The 12,934-nt window shown below is 52.3% G+C and overlaps 1 non-coding gene across 1 annotated transcript; it reads left to right on the forward strand.

Annotated features, from left to right (window-relative positions):
* Positions 1-5,059: 5,059 nt before the first annotated feature.
* On the forward strand, positions 5,060-5,141 carry TRNAS-GCU. The gene has a single exon. It is a non-coding gene; the product is annotated as a tRNA-Ser (tRNA).
* Positions 5,142-12,934: the final 7,793 nt, after the last annotated feature.

A 12,934-nucleotide genomic window follows, 5' to 3' on the forward strand; every position in this document is an offset into this window, starting at 1 on the left:
GCTGACTGGCTCCCCTGCCTGGATGCTCTTGTGGAAATCCCACAGGTGACACTGCAGGACTTTGCACTGTTGGGTTCTTTAATGTTGTGGTGTTTCCCTGACCGCCGAAACAAAGCCGCCAACTCCTCCCTCACCGACTCCCACCAATCCCCCTGGTAACCACAGAACCCTCTGATGCTTTCCCGTTCTGCCAACACCTCCAGGCCTCGCCCCCCTGCTCCTTTATCTTGCAAGCTCTGGATTTTCAGCTTCCAATATCCTCTGCCGTGGGTCAGGGAATTGCCCACATTGAGCACACGGTGAGAGCTGTGTGATCTGAACAGTCCATTGGCACCACCCTGCACTGGGCTGTCGACGTGCTCTCCTTCACGGAAATCCGGTCAATGCGACTCCTGGCCTATCCCCGCAGAAAGGTGTATCCCCTCTGCGGCTGGTGTGAGCTCGGGTCAGAGGAATAGGAGGCTACCGCCCGCCCTCCACTGGTTCCACTGTGCATAAACACGTCCTCTAAGCCAACCTCGCTACAGACCTGCACCAGGCAGTGCTCATCATAGAAGAGTTTCCTCTGACAGCTGGGAAAACAGGACCAGCAGTCCTCGGGCCGGCTGCAACAATTGAAATCCCCTCCCCCCGACACCAAAAACCGTGCAGTCTAGAGGAAGGGAGCCAGTTCCTTCATAGAACTTTCCTTTTACACCTTAACTGGGGACCATACACACTAATATAGCCGTAACCAGTGCCATGGAGCACAAAGCCCCCCAGTAATGCCCTCCCTGGTGGGAGCTCCAGCACCTTCTGTACTCACACCTTGAATGTGAAGAACAAGACTCCAACCCAACCCCATCATTCTTCACTTGCCTGGAGGACCAGAGAGATGGGCCCTTCCTCCAATCACCCTCTGCCCATCAAGCTACCCTAGAGTTGTTAATGTGCATTTCCTGAACACCCACCATGTCCAAAGCCCAGCTGCTCCAAGGCAATGGACATCAAGCATCTCCTCCTGGGCCCCCAAATCCCTTCCACCTGGCCACTTTCACAGATGCCCCTTCCAGGGTACTGCCCTTGCTCAGATGCATAGAGGAGTTTTCATCCTCTTTTCCTGCCTGTCATTGCCCAGCACCTCCTCTGGCACCATTCCTGAGGGCCACCCTGCCTCACTCTCTTCCTGCCAAATTGGGTCCACCAATAATTCATGTAGGAGAAACAGCTCCCATCCCTCATTGTAAAGGGTCAGGCCAGCCAACTAGGGGCAGAAGCCCACAGTTCTTTTTTCCCCTTATTGCAGAGCCCAAGGATTCACCTTGGGGGCAGGCACCCCTGCGCTCCCAGAAGACAAACCACCACTGTACAAAGAGAGAATGAAAGGGCCTGCTAAAGCCTGGGATTGAACCAGGAACCTTTAGAGCTTCAGTCTAACACGCTCCCAACTGAGCTACTTTGGCAATTGTGGGCTAGTATTTTGGCCTGTTGCTTCTCTGCCCGGGAGGTTTTTGCCGCAGTTGCACACAAAAAGGACGTCATTGTGAGCGGCCCATGAAGACAAGACTCGCTTTTGCCTGCCTTGCTCAGCTTGACTTGCTGCCTCACCCCGTTCCTGCCCTAGTGCCCGGGTTGACCTGGTGGTGGAAGGGGACTGGGGGCCAGTGGCGCAGGGAGGAGGTTGAGCTGGACCCTGAGCTAGACTAGACCCTGGCGGTGAGAGTCTGGCCACCACTTGCCGCCCCACCCTGTTGTCCTGGTTTCCCCCACTGGGCGTCATTTCGGGAGGGAAGTGGGGCTTCTGCCTCCCCTCCCGGGTTTTCACACTGCAGAGGAGTGCGAACAGGAAAACGAACGGCTGCTCCACACCCCCACCAGAGGAACCCGGCGCCCTTAGCTGTGGGGAGTAAGAAGTGGCTGTTGGCTGACAGGGCCTGTCCCCGAGCTGCTGGAACAGCAGCTGCCGCCTCCCCCTCAGCTCCAGGCTGTGGGAAATGCTCATTGCCTGGCTGCATGGGCGGCTGCTGCTCCGTGCTCTGGAGAGCGTCTGTATTGCTCTGTCAACCCCCCGTCTTCACAGAGCCAGTCTGGTAAGGTCCCAAGTGCCCCCTCCGGCCTGGCAGCTGAGAGTCTGTGCAGACATCAGCCCCCCCAGGGGGAAGGGATAGCTCAGTGGTTTGAGCATTGGCCTGCTAAACCCAGGGTTTTGAGTTCAATTCTTGAGGGGGCCACTTAGGAATCTAGAAAAAAAAATTAGTCCTGCTAGTGAAGGCAGGGGGCTGGACTCAATGACCTTGCAAGGTCCCTTCCAGTTCTAGGAGATTGGTATATCTCCAATTATTACCTATTAGCTTTTTTCAACTCCAACACCTTAACCACTCAGCCATCACAGCTGTGAGCACAAAAGTGCCCCAATGCCAGAGAAACTGGTAAAGAATCCCAATGCCCAGGCGTGAAGTCATCTGAACTACAGAATTCCCACCGCAAACCTGGCTCCCAAAGCACAGGGGGGATTTGGGGTTTGTTCTCTTTGCTTAGCCATGTGCAGTAGCTCATGATCCAATACGTCTGTTAGTCTATAAGGTGCTACAGGACTCTTTGCTGCTTTTACAGATCCAGACTAACACGGCTACCGCTCTGATACTCCTAGTGACACTCTCCAATGGATCTCCATCCTCCACCCACCGTGAGCTAGGTAGGAGCGGATCATAATTATCCCTACTTGAAAGAGGGAGAAGCTAAGGCTGAGAAAGGAGAATTGACTTGTCTTAGGTCACACAGCCAGTCAGTGGCAGAGTTGGGAATAGGACCCAAGAGCCCTGATTTTCAAACTAACCATCAGATCTTGAATTTCAGACATTGAATGACCTGAATAAAGTGCTCTCAGATGAGCTCCAGACCAACAACAGTGCACAGTAATTATTCAGCAAGTATTTGAGGAGAACTGCAATGTTAGAGAGAATCATGAACTGCTCAGAGACCATTAATGCAGAGAAGCAGCAAAATTTGTCAAACATAGAACTGGTTATGACTTGTTTCCTTGGTCTTAAAAGAGAACAACAAGGACCTGAGTCTCCTCCCTGTCAATAAACCCCTGCTCAGCCAATCAGGGTAGAGACTGAGGACGGGAGGCTGAGGGTTCTTACCAGAGAGCCCAAAGGATGGCCCAGGTCACCGGTGGGGATCACTGCCCCAGCACTATTTCAGCCCCACATTTTTGGGTGGACCTCCCACAGTGGGAGCTGCCAAGCACTCCCCTGCGACACACACACACACACACACACACACACACTGCTCCTGGTGTTGGGAGGGGAACAGGTGAAAGGACAAAAGAAGCAAGAGACAAAGAGAAAGGAGGAAGGGATAGATGGAGGAAAAGGTGAAACAAAAAGAACAAACCCTAATGACCCCAGTGGTTCTAAGGGACAAAATCCCAGGTACGGAATAAAATTTTGCCTCTTAAGCTAGTGTTTTCCATGCCTAAAATTCACCTGTCACCAGATGGATCAGACTGAACAGATTTCAAACCTCGAGGAGGCTCTTACCTTCTAAACAGGGACGGTTGTTTTCTAGTAAAATCAGGAAAAGGGAAGGAGAAAACTCGAAAGCGGTTCCTCCTGGCGCTCATGTACGTGAACCTGAATACTCTCTCAGTCCTCAAAGAGAGACCTGGAGAAGGAGACTTGCTGAAGCAAAGCCACAGGGGTCTCTGAGGTTTCCCTGGCCCCTCACCCCTGTCCTGTCTGGCTGATGTCAGCATCTCTCTGTGAGGTCACCACCTCCCCACCACCTTTGACCAATAGTCTGAGGTCCTGCAAAAGGCTTTGTGATGTCACTGCCACACCCCTCCCTTGCTGTGCTAATATCCTGCCCCTGCCCAGGCACTTTGGAGGTTTGAGCTACTCCTTGTGGATCACCCCACTCAAGGAGCGTTCGTTCTAGGCAGCAAGCCGGCTAGACAGGAAAACATCAGACGCTACTCCCAATGCTACACTCAGTTTTTTAGAAATTAGTCGCCTTTATGATTTGGACAGCGAAATGTTGAGTGTTTACATCCATATCAAGCACCCTCGTATAGTGGAGCTCCTGAACATAATGGAGAATGGAAATGAAAATGTTTTCCTTTTTTTTAAAAAAAGAAAGAAGGTTATAAGAGGGCATGGGGCTTTGAACTAAGATCCACTTGAATTACAGTTAAGCACTCTACCACGGAGCTCTACTCCCATCACAACAGTAGAATGGAATCGTGATCTCCAGGACTTTGACGGACAGACCCTGCTTCATCGAGCTCTTTTGCCATTCCCAGACCACAGGTGGTTTTAAAAATGGGGTTTGATTAAACTTCATAAATGTGGTAACCACCACAGCTTGAACACCCACCGATATAGCTTCTCCCACTGACATAGCTGCCACCTCTTGGGGAAGTGGATTAAATACACCCCCAGGAAAACTCTCTCCCATCAGAGTAGAGCAGAGGTTCTCAAACTGTGAGTCAGGACCCCAAAGTGGGTCATAACCCTGTTTTAATGGGGTCGCCAGGGCTGGCATTAGACTTGTTGGGGCCTGGGGCTGAAGCCAAAAGTCTGAGCCCTACCACCCAGGGCTGAATCCCTCAAGCTCTGGTTTTGCCCTCCCTCAACTGGATAAGAGGGCATAGTGTGAAATGTTTGGGGACCACTGTTTTATGATGACGTTCTCAATCACTTCTATGAAGTCCAATAAAAGCTATTCCTCACCCACCTACCCCTCCATCAGGACCGACTAGGTATGTTCTGCTGCCCTTCACTCATGCAGGAAGGATAATAACATTTCATTCCACTCAATCCTAAAGTGATTTGTAACCCACCACCAGCCAAAACTGGTCATTTTGGGGAAGCGGCCTCATCATGCTGCATAGCTAGGCAGAGTAGGTGTGTCTGTGCAAACACGGTCTGTTCCTGAAGTCTTTCCCCCAGCTCCTCACTAGATGTGAGGGGGGAGCTCATTCAGCCCCTGCTTCCGCTTAGTATTTAAAAACTCCTTATTGTCCCTAGCTCTGCTGGCCTTAGATTTCTCCTCCTGTGCCTTTTCTTACAGCTCAGATGAGGTGGCCGAGTGGTTAAGGTGATGGACTGCTAATCCATTGTGCTCTGCATGCATGGGTTCAAATCCCATCCTCATCGGGTGCATTTAGTCTTCACCCCTCCTTTATAGACAACCATCTCACCCTTTGGTACAATGACAGATCAAATAATGTTGCTTCTTGCAAACAAAAAGCTTCTCAGAAACTCAGATCCCCCCTTGCTTTAAATAAAATGTCTAAATCCCAGATTTCTAAAAAAAAAAAAAAAAAAAATATTCTCTTGTCCTGTATTTCTTAGTTTTTATCTCAAAAGGGAACATCCTCATCTTCTCCCCCAAACACCCTGGGATCTGCCCAAATTATTAAAATACTCTCCACCCGAGCAAGGCCAGAACAGTGAACCAGAGCTAGTGTCTAGGCCAAGCTGCTCTGAAGGAGGTAACTCCAACATTTTCTCCCTGCTTCCCTTGGCAAGGTCTGACTGAGAAAACAAAATTCCCCAAACTGAAAATTTTCTGCTGAAAAACCAATACTAGTCTGGTTGGGGACCATGGCCGTCCTTAGTCATAGGCAGAACAGACAGCCGCCTAGGGCACCACTCATAGGCGGCAGGTTACATATGTGTGCGGTGCCCGGGCTCCAGGAATATTCAGGGCCGCGTGCCCTGCTCCAGCAATATTTGGAGCTGGGTCTCTCCCCCGGCCCTGCCTGGATCGGCCCCGGCCCCCGCGGGTCTCCCCGCGCCGCCGCGACCCTGCCTGGAGCAGGTCCCAGACCCCGCCTGCCACCCCCCACCCCCCCACGCGTCCCTGCCTGACAGAAAGCAGCGAGGCGCCTCTCCCGGCTCCCAGCAGAACAGCTGTCTGCTGCCCCAGGGTCCTAGTGCCTGCCTGCCATTAATGGCAGGGCAGGCTGCCCTTACCCTGCCCTTCCGCCCTCGCCCTGAGCCTCCCCAATGCCCCAAACCCTCATCCCCAGCCAGAGCCCTCGTCCCCCTGCACCCTAATCCTCTGCCCCAGCCAGAGCCCTCGTCCCCCCGCACCCTAATCATCAGCCCCAGCTAGAGCCCTCATCCCCCTGCACCCTAATCCTCAGCCCCAGCCAGAGCCCTCATCCCCCTGCAACCTGATCCTCAGCCCCAGCCAGAGCCCTCGTCCCCCTGCACCCTAATCCTCTGCCCCAGCCCTGAGCCCTCGTCCCCCCACACCCTAATCCTCAGCCCCAGCCAGAGCCCTCGTACCCCCGCACCCTAATCCTCTGCCCCAGCCCTGAGCCCTCATCCCCCTGCACCCTAATCCTCAGCCCCAGCCAGAGCTCTCATCGCCCCGCACCCTGATCCTCAGCCCCAGCCAGAGCCCTCGTCCCCCCGCACCCTAATCCTCTGCCCCAGCCAGAGCCCTCGTCCCCCCGCACCCTAATCCTCTGCCCCAGCCCTGAGCCCTCGTCCCCCCACACCCTAATCCTCAGCCCCAGCCAGAGCCCTCATCCCCCCGCACCCTAATCCTCATCCCCAGCCAGAGCCATCTTCCCCCCGGACCCTAATCCTCTGCCCCAGCCAGAGACCTCATCCCCCTGCACCCTAATCCTCAGCCCCAGCCCTGAACCCTCATCCCCCTGCACCCTAATCCTCAGCCCCAGCCAGAGCCCTCATCCCCCTGCACCCTAATCCTCTGCCCCAGCCCTGAGCCCCCTGACAGCATGAACCCTCCTCAGCCCCACAGCCCTCACCCTGCACTCCCTCCTATCCCCAAACTCCCTCCCAGAGCCTGCACCCCTCGCCCCTTCCTACACCCCCAGCCCCAGCCCAGAGCCTGCACCCAAACTCCATCTCAAAGCCTGCATCCCTCCTGCACCCTAATCCCCAGCCCAGGACCTGCACCCCATACCTCCCCCCGAAACCCCGCACAGAGCCTTAGGCAGGTGGGGGCAGAGTTTGGGGGGGCGGAGTTGGGGGGGCAGATTCTGGGCACCACCAAAATTTCTACAAACTTGCCACCCATGGCACCACTAGGTCTGGGGCACCGCTCTGCAGGAAGCCCGGACAGACGGGAAGCAGTGGAGCATGTAAGATCAGGCTGCTGGGTCCTAGAGAGAGCCGAATGCAGCACAGTCTGAGGGGGGGGGGGGGATTGGCTGCTGGAGTCTCTGGGAAGGGTTGGGAGAAGGAGCTCACCTGTGAGTGTGACTCTTTTCCCTGGCGTGAGGTGAGGCAGGCTCGGCGGCTCTGGCAGTATCCTTTGTTGTCCCCCATAACATCCATTCTTCTCTCCCCTGCCCCACGGAGCACCCCACCTTTCTCCCTCCCCCCACGGAGCACCCCTCTCTCCCCCCTCCCCTCCCTGGCTGCCTGCTGAGGAATGAAAGTGAAAGTAACTCACTTCCTCGGCAGGCAGCCAGGATTGGAATATCACACGGGGCTGGGCTGGGAATAGCCAGATAGCATGTGCAAAAAATCAGGACAGGGGGTTGGGGTAGGGTGAGCAGATGTCCCACTTTTATAGTGACAGTCCCAATTTTGGGGTCTTTTTCTTATATAGGCTCCTGGTGCCTACATAAGGCAAAGCCCCAAATATCGGGACTGGCCCTATAAAATCAGGACATCTGGATCTGGTCACCCTAGCTGGGGAGCGCGTCTCTCCCCCGGGGGGAGCTGCACAGGGCAGGATGAGCTGCTGTGGCTCCATGGGTGACCTGCCCTGAGATCAGATGCTGTGCTAACTTCACCATGGTCCGTTGGGCTGGCGGTTGTGCCTATTAGCGTGTGATCGGACCTGAGGGTTTGCTGCTGCTGTTACCACTCTGCACCCCAAGAGGTGGATTTTGGGGTCCTGCAGTTTTCCACCTATCTCCTCCTCTACTGCAGCTGTTGGACCAGCAGGCTGGGGGTGAGCCAAGCATGAAAGCAGTGCTGTGGTGCCATTTAGATTGTCATTTAACAACTTTGTTTGCCAAAAATGCTTGCTAACAATCTTGAATTCAATTTCAATTTAAAAAAAAAATCAATATCTTAGCCAAAAACAGAAAATTAAGTTGTTGACAATTACTTGTGACAAGTTTGGTATGGGGAAGGGAGTGGGCCAGTTTTCATCAGAGAAACAAAAAATGTCGACTGACTTTCCTATAGCCTGTTACTGCTAAATAGAGCCCTCCAACAACTGTAATATGCTCATATCCTTACTAGTGTATAGTGCAGTGGTTCCCAAACTTTAACAGCCCGTGAAACCCTTTCACTAAATTGTGAAATGTCATGAACCCCCTCCTAAAAATGAATATTTTCAGGGATTTAAGTTTAAATTTCCTCAGTGTGTCGGATGCCCCAACTGCCTGCACCGCTCTTCCTGGGGCTCAGGCTGGGGTTTGGGCTGCCAGCTCCCCCGCTGATGGGGGCAGGGCTCAGGCTGCCAGCCCCACTCTCCCTGGGGCTCGGGCTGCCAGCCCCGCACAGAGCACTCGGGTTCAGGCTGCTGGCTCCCTTGCTGACCGCCAGGACTCGGGTTGCCAGCCCCAACTGCCCGGCCCCGCTCTCCCTGGGGCTCAGGGTGTCTGCCCTGCAACCGGGTCTCACCTGCTGTCTCCAATGCCCAGGGTCCTCTGGCTGCCATTAGTGAAATTTTTCTGGCGAACCCCCTGTAATGTTCTGCAAACCCCCAGGGGTTCGCAAACCCCAGTTTGGGAACCACTGGTATAGAGCAGGGGTCAGCAACCTATGACACACATGCCAAAGGTGGCATGCCGGCTGATTTCTGATGCTCTGGGGTTCCGGCTGCTGCCCCATTGCCAGCTGGGGTCCTGGCCTCCGGCCCCACTCAGCACCCACTGCTGGCCTGGGGACCCCCAAGGAACCCCAGGCTGGCAGCGGGCTAAGCAGGCCGCTGGCTGAGACCCTGGCTGAGCCACTCAACCCACTGCATCCAGTGAAGTGGGTATTCACCCATGAAAGCTCATGCTCCAATACGTCTGTTAGTCTATAAGGTGCCACAGGACTCTTTGCTGCTTTTACAGATCCAGACTAACATGGCTACCCCTCTGATACTCAACCCACTGTCGGCCTGGGGTCCCATTCACTCAGCTGGCAGCAGGCTGAGTGGGACTAAATTCAACGAAATAGGAAAACAAGAGCAACTAATGACAAAATGCAAGAACCTAGAGAGCCTCCTGAAGCACGTTGATAGTTTTGATTTAAATGGACTTGAGCTGTATGAAGAATTGAGTACACTGACATCAATATTGCCACATGCAAAATCAATGATGGACATTGTACAGTTTATTCATACCAGCAAACTTGTTGATATATATATATATATCCTAATGTGTACATTGCCACTCGTATTCTACTGACAATTTCTGTAACAGTAGCATCAGGAGAACAGAGTTTCTCAAAACTAAAGCTCATTAAAAACTATCTCCGCTCTACAATGAGCCAGGAACACTTGAATGGTCTTGCTATTCTTGCAATCGAACAAGACATCACTTTGTCTTTGTCATACAATGACATTACTGATTTTGCAGCCAAAAAAGCCAGAAAGATTGCTTTTAATTAAAAACAAATCCTTGTTTCAATACCTCTTCATGTAAATTTCCAATAAAATGTTGACAAATTAAAAAAATTATATTATTTGCATCATTCTGTCAAATCAGAATTTTTTCTCTAGTGCTACTTCTTTAGTGCTAGTCCATCAGCACTACAGTGTGCTTCATTAAGTTAAACCGGTTTTAAGAACATGCATGTGGCAAGTTTTCCAATACGGTAAGCTTATGTTTGTGTTGCTCAGAGCAAGTCAGGCACAGGGGCACCAGTTTAATAATCCCGCCTAGGGCACCATAAATCCTAAGGACGGCCCTGCACGTCAGTTCCATAAGCTCTGCTAGAAACGCCCTGGGTTCTCTTCTGCCTCGGTGGGAACTGGAGGGAATCGTCCCCTGCTGCCCTTGGCTCCAGGCTGGTTTTTCTGGGGAGGGGACGTGGAATTGGTTTGTTTGCTGTTGAGAAGGGAGCCAGGCCAGTTCTCAGGGAACGAGAACTCCCAGCATCTTCCCAGCCCAGCCCAGGCTGCTGCCCTGTCCCAGCCTCTGTTCCCCTGGGGGCCCTGCGTGTTTGACTCTAGAGCAGGCCGGGAGCAGCAGCTGAGGCAGAGGACAGCCTGGGCCGGGCAGGTGCTAGGAGCAGAGTACCAGAGGCCTCTACTGGCTCCCTCCTCAGCAGCAAATAATCAGTCCCCACCCGCACCCCGGGACAGCAGCCTGGCACCAAGGGCAGTGCCCAGTGGGGGTTTCTCTTTTTCCTCTTCCTGGGGTGAGCAGGGACCTGGGGGTGTTTCTAGCAGGGCAGTTGGAACTGACTTGGGGAACCAGCTTTTAATAACAGGCAGCTCAAGTTCAGACTAATTTTGTTACAATTTTCTTTATAATGTAAAATAATTCAAAAGTAAACAGGCAGGAATTATTGTAACTCTTTTCTCCCGGGCATAGAAAGAAACGGCTTTTTGGCTTTTCGTGATATGGGAGTCAGGTTCGTTCACTGTTCAGAAGCAACATGCTCAGAAGCCTGTTGTGTTTCATTTCTTAGGTTCTGCTGCCATCATGTAGCCATTTCCTTCCCCTCCTTTCTGTCCAAACTGCAGAGCCCAGTCCCTCCAGGGAGAGAAGGACGTCTTCCTTCTTTCCTTCCTCAACAGCCCCCTTCCTTGGAGAGCCCCTTGCTGGGGTCTGGGTGGGGAACAGCCATTTCTGAGGATTAATTTCACACCATATTTGGTGTTGATATATAGATTTTACAGCCAGACTAGATCACTAGGTACCTCTGCTCTGACCGGAGTCATAACAGAGTCCAGACTCCTACATCCACCCCAAGATATTCTGGCTGAACGAGGAGGGTTCATTCAGAAAGTCATCGTGTTTGGATGTAAAGGTGTGAAATGATGGGGAAATTGGCCCCTCTTTCAAGTTTAAATGTTGTAACTTCTACATCTAGACCAGAGTGGCCAACCTGAGCCAATGTAACTGCCAAACGTGCACCTTTGTATGCAACTGCTGAGTCAGTTGTGAACCTTGCTACCATTATCATTATCCCTTTGAAAGAATGATGGTGATGGACACTTGGCTCTGTATCCCAGAGTGCCCTGGACGTCTACAGGTTGCATTAGCCAATCCAACCATTCGGCACTTGCAGATGGGCACCTCTGTATTGTGCCTGAGTCTTGTACAGCTATGAAAGGCTGGTAGATGCCGATATTTTCCCATCTTTTTAACCAGCACTAATACCAGGCCAGGCCAGGGCTGGAAGAGAGAGAGAGCAGCAGGTTTCCTCTATTGTTTCCTGCTTGCTTTTTCTTGACTAGCTTCACCTCTGCACCAACTGGCACTTTTCCTATGTGAGCCTGGCTAGCTCAGTTGGCAGAATATCAGACTTTTAGTCTGAGGCTCCAGGGTTCAAGTCCCTGGTCAGGTAATAAACTTCTCATTATTTTTGTAAAAATCTGATTTTCTGGAGTCTTCTTCGGGTGTTACTCTTTCTCTTCAGGATTTTGCAAATCCTAAGAAGGGCCTTTGTGTGGGGGGGATTGAAGGGGCAACTTCCTGACAGCCCCTCTGACCTTGCAGCCTGGAGGAATAAAGGCCTCTGGGCATAGAGCATGTTCCTTCCCTGCACACGCAAACACACAGAATATCCCTAAGGAATTAGAATCACCTGTTGCCTTCCCCTGTCCTGCTGGATCCTCAAATGAAGATGCTCTTCAGCCCGAACCCGTGTCCCCTCTATTCCCAGTGCCCCTCAATCCCAACCCACAGGCCCCCCCCTCCTCACGCTGCTCCTCAATCCCAACCCACAGCTCCCTCCTTCCCTCCAGCAGCAGGTGCTTCAGACCCCCTCAGGAAGATTTTCTTGCAAGGTTTCGTGTACGAGTCTGCATGTGGATTTTACTGTATGTTGGAAATAGGTTGGGTTGCTGGCCGAAATGATCACTTGTGGCTGGTGTTGGATTCCCAGTCTCCTTGTTATTGGGGCAGGAGAAACAAAGGGTTGTTATCCTTGCTGTGTGAATCAAGGACTCAACCCTGGGTGTAAACTAAATGAGCTGCCCACAGATTCTGGCAGCCACAATGAGCATTTGGTACGAGAGCCCAGACCTGTCCCTGTTCCAGAGGGTGGGGGTCATCCACGTGGGGCTTGGACCACTGACCTATCAGCTCTTAACTCCCAAACTTTCAGTAACTCTATTATCAGTGCCAGTGAGTGTTATTTAAACCATAAGGAAAACCACACTGGGCTAGACTAAAGGTCCATCTAGCTCTGAATCTTATCTTCTGTCAGTAGCGAATACCAGGTGCTCTAAAAGGATCTCAACAAGGCACCACTGGGAGTTGAACCCAGGATCTCCTGTTTACAAAACAAACACTTTAACCAGCTAACCCATGGTGCCTGCCTGTGACCAAAGTACCGTATCTGCGCACACCTGACTCCCTGCATCCACACCTGGGCCCCACAAAGCAGAGGAGCAGGTGAGGTTTTCCTTGTAAGGTGTGTGTGTGTGTGTGTGTGTGTGTGTGTGTGTGTGTGTGTGTGTGTGTGTGTGTGTGTGTGTGTGTGTGTGTGTGTGTGTGTGTGTGTGTGTGTGTGTGTGTGTGTGTGTGTGTGTGTGTGTGTGTGTGTGTGTGTGAGAGAGAGAGAGAGAGAGAGAGAGAGAGAGAGAGAGAGAGAGAATCTTTGCCCAGGTCTGCACTACAAAGTTATGTGAGCCGAATTATATTGCTTGCTCAGGTGTGTGAAAAACACACTATGCTCCCTCGGTTGGCAACTCATGGCTGGTGCACACTCTGCAATGCCACATCTGGCGACAAAACTGCCCTGTTTTGGTGACAAAATGAAACCACTTCGATGAGAAGAGTAGAGAG

This window comes from Mauremys mutica, unplaced genomic scaffold (genome assembly GCF_020497125.1).
Source record: "Mauremys mutica isolate MM-2020 ecotype Southern unplaced genomic scaffold, ASM2049712v1 Super-Scaffold_100101, whole genome shotgun sequence".
In the NCBI taxonomy this organism is placed as follows: Eukaryota; Metazoa; Chordata; order Testudines; family Geoemydidae; genus Mauremys; species Mauremys mutica.